Here is a 5,798-nt window from a genome sequence, read left to right as displayed (position 1 = left end):
CAATGAGATATCATCTCACACCAGTCAGAATGGCCATCATCAAAAAATCTAGAAACAATAAATGCTGGAGAGAGTGTGGAGAAAAGGGAACCCTCTTGTATTGTTGGTGGGAATGTAAATTGATACAGCCACTATGGAGAACAGTATGGCGGTTCCTTAAAAAACTAAAACTAGAATTACCATATGACCCAGCAATCCCACTCCTGGGCATATACCAAGAGAAAACCATAATTCAAAAAGGCACATGAACCCCAATGTTCATTGCAGCACTATTTACAATAGCCAGGTCATGGAAGCAACCTAAATGCCCATTGACAGACGAACGGATAAAGAAGTTGTGGTACATATATACAATGGAATATTACTCAGCCATTAAAAGGAATGAAATTGGGTCATTTGTAGAGACGTGGATGGATCTAGAGACTGTCATACAGAGTGAAGTAAGTCAGAAAGAGAAAAGAAATATATTAACACATATATGTGGAACCTAGACAAATGGTACAGATGAACCGGTTTGCAGGGCAGAAATTGAGACACAGATGTAGAGAACAAACGTAGGGACACCAAGGGGGGAAAGTGGCGGGGGTGGTGGGATGAATTGGGGGATTGGGATTGATATGTATACATAAATATGTATAAAATGGATAACTAATAAGAACCTGCTGTATAAAAAATAAATTAAATTAAATTTAAAAAATACACTTCATTCCCTTTCTCCCTATATGATCAGTCATTTGTTATTTTGGTAAAAGGCCTAGAAAATGATAACGACTAGTGTGGATGCTCATGCTTCCATTTGGAATGTTTTATTCAAGAGATGCTGTTTCAGTACCAATCCAGCATCCTGGGAGCAACAGACAACCATCTAATTTCGGAGAATTTAGAACCTCACTGGGAACTTCCCCAATGCAGAGGGCGCGGGTTTGATGCCTGGTTGGAGAACTAAATCCCACATGCCACGCAGTGTGGCCAAATAAATATATAAATAAATGGGAAAAAAAGAAAACAAAAAGAAATGAGTGGCTTGAAAATCTTTAAAAAAAAAAAAAGAAAAGAAAAAGAACCTCATTGAAGTGTTCTGAATTAGATCTTGTTTGTTTTGCAAAGTAATGGGGAAAAACCTTTATATTTTAGCAATAACAACAAAACGGAGCTTCTCTGTCTCACATAGAAGCGGTGCCTCTGTCAACAGCTACGTTTTCGTCAATTTTGTGGAGACGATTTTTTATAGCAAAGAGTACCCCAACCTTGATTTCTCCAATTGACAATCAACTTGGTGAGTGAAGAGTCATTTTTCATGTTCCCTGTGGCCAGCATATAAATAAGTGCTAAAATAATTTTTTAGTGAATGAGTATATATTTATTGATTTCACCATTCAAAAAGCAAAATATAGAATATTAGATTAAAAGGGACCCTAGAGATATTCTAGGTTAAACATCTCGTTCTATAGAGGGGGAAACAGATTATCAAATGTTTTGCCACAAATATTTTCGCACGGATTATACTTGTTTTGTTTAAAAAATAGACATTGAATCAAATCTAAAGTTTTTAAAGAAAAGCAATAGAAATATTTTTCTGCCATTAAAATATAGTCTTTTATGCAGTTGAAAAATTGTTTTTCATGAATGGTACCCCCAAAATGCCACAGATTTTATTTCTTTCTCTGAACACTGGTAATATTTGTCATAGACATGGTACCACATTTTAATTTCTTCTTAAAAATTGTTCCCCTTTCTACCTCTCCCTTTCTTTCACATCTTCCTCTTTTATTTTAAAAATCTGTAGGTTTTAACTAAAAATATCACGGTTATGATTTCTCTGTTCCTTAACCCCAAAGAACACTGTCAATGATGGACCTTGAAATTCTGCTATGGGTAGCTACAGGTTATGTACTCACATATCATTGCATTTTTCATTTTTCAACCTTTAATTCCTCAAGACTCATGCTTGCCTTAGAGCATTGTTATGCCAAATTCCAGGGGGCACATAATAGTTTTTATGCTTCTTTTAGTCAATGGTGTTGCAAGTATTGTTCACAAGTCACAAATCTCTCGCCTGAAGCATCCTGCCTCTAAAGAAATCAGGTGGGTAAGAAAAGTTGGCTCTGCAGCATTGGAAAGTGATGGAAATGAGAACAGTCAAGTCTGATGATATTCCATTGAGGGAATAGGTCACCCATTTTAACAAAGCTTCATGCCTAGTTTATTAGGTGAATTCTCAGTCTTATTTTTCCTTGTGAATTTAGTTTAGTCCCATTGAGCTTCCACGTCCTCTATGAACTGTGATGTTTACATGGTGCTTCATAAGTTTTCAAAGCATTTTAATTTGTTAGTCAAAACAATATCTCTACATGGTTTATATTATAGACTATAGGGATTTTTTTCCTTTTGCCTTTTCTATCTTTACTCCTTCTTGGGTCCTCTGAATGGCATTTTAATAAATTTCAGGTAGACTTGTTAGATTTGATTGAAGAAAAGCATAGATGACACTGTATCAATTTTTCACCATGAAAAGTCTGAAAATTGAAACAAGATGTCAACTAGGATGCCCTAAGTGGACAGCCAGCAGTGGAATGCCCAGAATAAAGTTCAGCATGCCCTAGAGCAGCGGTCCCCAACCTATTTTGGCACCAGGGACTGGTTTCGTGGAAGAAATTTTTCCATGGGGGGAAGGGGGGGATGGTTCAGGCGGTAATGCGAGCGATGGGGAGCGATGCAGAGAGGCAGATGAAGCTTTGCTTGCTCGCAACCCCCCCCCACCTCCTGCTGTGTGGCCCGGTTCCTAACAGGCCTCGGACCGGCCCAGGGTTTGGGGACCCCTGCCCTAGAGCATTCTTCTCTTGAAAATAAGTTTGAATGACAAAGACCTTTAGGGTTTAGAAGTGAATTATTTATTAGCAGACCACATAATTCTTGTTTTGTGAAGAAAACAATACAGAACTTCAATGAAACCGAAATTACATCCTTAAGATTCCAAACTGTATTTTTCAGAATAGTTTTATTTTGTTTCAGTTCCCTGTCATTCATTCATTTGTTTGTTCAACCATCAAATATCTATTGAATGCTTTTGATGGGCTAGTCATTACTTAGGGCACTGGGGATACAAAGCTTGGCAAGACCAATATCTGTGTCCCTCAGCAATGCAATCAGGACAGCATAATTAAATGACAAATTACTTTTCATTGGAAATATTTTTATAAAAATTCTTTAAAATCAAAGAGAGTTACAACTCTTTCTTAAGCATCTTATTGATAATTATAATGAACCCTCAGTTCAGTGTACTAGTTTGTCATAGGAATATTTTAGTTTCACATTCTGGTTTAGGGCAAGCCATTTATTCACTAGAACTCATTGGATCACAAACTTATTTCCCACCAGTTGGACAAAAGGCACTTTTAAAGAAGGCTTGTCACTTTTACGGTTGGAGCGTTTTTGAACAACAGCTCTATAATCTCTCTGATTTCTTTTGTTCTTCTGATTCTGCATTCTCTTATTTTAAAGGGTCTAAATTTAAAGTTAGATAACTACCCTTCATTACCTTTGTCACAGATTATAGACATGAAAGTTTAGTACAGTTGGCAAATTTCAGATATTACAGTGCTTTGGTTTAAAGAGTGAATGACAAGACACACCCTTGTTACCCACGTTCCCCTAGCACTTATATTTTTGTATCATAAGAAGGTTCTTACATTCTTTGGGTGATTGACACAGCAATCAATTATGTAATCTTTTAATCCTATCTCAGACAAACATATGTTGTCTCATCAATGGGGAGCAGCTTTTGGAAAAATAGGCACTTGGTAAATCTTTACTAAATAAGGCTGAGGAGCTACCTTGTCAGCAGGGTAGACAGTGGAAACCAGAAAGGGGGACGGAAGGTAGGGAGGGACACACCAGAACCATTGTGTAAGAATTATTGTCTTATTGAGTTACAGTGTTCAGAGATTAGAAAAGAAGATCAAGAGTCTTTCAATTTGAAGGTCATAAACATTCCAAAGAGTAAAACGCAGTCGTACTAATACTATAAGACTTAGATGGAGTTGTGCTGCAGAAACATAAAAGGACAAAGTGATGTGTAAAAACCAACTTTGGCATATCTGAGAATAATTCCAGCTGATTTGGAAACCATTTGTAACGTAGATGAAATCTCAATAAACCATTCCATGACAGTTGGAGTACTTAAAACCCAAGTGCTTTTTAAAATTTTATTTAATTAAAATCATTTATTTCCTTTGCTAGTTTTCCTAGCACGTTTCAAACCTGCATAATGTCAACCTCCTAGAGAAAAGGGGATCTGAGACAGTAGCTCCCAACTTTGTGTCAACCCTCAACTCTCCCCAGACCATCAGGGGCTCACAGGCCAGTATCAGCCTGAGTGAGCCGCATCCCATTCTGGACGAGCCTCAACATGAATGCATTGGGATCAAGCCCTCCAGCAGGTGGTTTAAAGCAGCAGTCTCCTGAGAATTTCTTTGAATATATGAAGCACTTTGGGAAGCAGCTTGTTGAAACATAAAAAGTACTAAATTCAGAGGGAGAAGATGTAAATGTGAACACTGATCTCTGATGTGACCCTTTGCTATCTGTGCATCCATGGACAAAGACCTTAAACTATCCAAGCCTCAGTTTCCTCATCTGTTGTGAGGATTATGTGTAAAAATATGTAGTAACTTTTTTTTTTTTTTTTTTTTTTTTTTGTGGTACGCAGGCCTCTCACTGTTGTGGCCTCTCCCAGTGTGGAGCACAGGCTCCGGACGCGCAGGCTCAGTGGCTATGGCTCACGGGCCCAGCTGCTCCGTGGCATGTGGGATCTTCCCGGACCGGGGCACGAACCTGTGTCCCCTGCATCGGCAGGCGGACTCTCAACCACTGCGCCGCCAGGGAAGCTCTGTAGTAAACTTTTAACTTCTACCAAATATTTGCTATTGCCAACACTTTGTTGGACATCAGATGACTTATTTAAGCTGTATCAATAAGAACAATATGTGACAGTATAGAACAGATTTCTCTGTCTTTTTGGATGAGTTGTTCTACAAAAATATCAGGCTACATTCCATCATTGTATTAAGATTTTTTCAATTTGCTCGTCCTTGATTTTTTTAATGTTAATTTGCCTAATATACAATTTCATATATTATCAAATAATAATTTCATAGATTATCAGGTCAGAGGACCCTTAGAAGTTACCAAATCCAGCTTGTTTCAATAAAATTTTGGCTCAAAGTTGTGTGTAGTTTTGGCAAACCTAGATAGGCAACCCCCAGGTTGTCTCTCATTTGTCTCTGATCAAAGTCCCTGTCTCTCATTTTTTCCAACTAGAAGAAAATAAATTATCCTTTATGACACAACTGCAAGCAATGTAAATAAAATCTATTCTCCTGCCCATGTTAAAACATCAACATGAGTAACTAGACAGGAAACAAAACACAGTTGAGAAATGAAAGAGAAACAACATTTCCAGCTTAATGAACCAGAAAAAAAAACTTACACCAAATTGCCGCTATTATCTGATGTGTTGGCAGCAAGTTAATAGAAAAGGTACTCCAGACAAAGGAAGCTAATGAATAATGTTGCTATCTGCACACAGTTGAGAAGCTTGCTGCCTTGAAATGAGAAAGTGTTCAAGGATCCATTGCAGTACCTACTACCCTGTATTCTGATTACTCTTTATAAGTTATCTTTCTCACTACACTGTGAGCTTTGTTAGGGCAGGGACAATATCTTTGTCATCTTTTTTCCACAACACTCAGCAAGGTACCTAGCACCTAGTAGGTATTCCCTTTTTTTTTTTTTTTGAA

Source organism: Globicephala melas, chromosome 1, assembly GCF_963455315.2.
Source record: "Globicephala melas chromosome 1, mGloMel1.2, whole genome shotgun sequence".
In the NCBI taxonomy this organism is placed as follows: Eukaryota; Metazoa; Chordata; class Mammalia; order Artiodactyla; family Delphinidae; genus Globicephala; species Globicephala melas.
Note: the sequence above shows the minus strand (reverse complement) of the source record.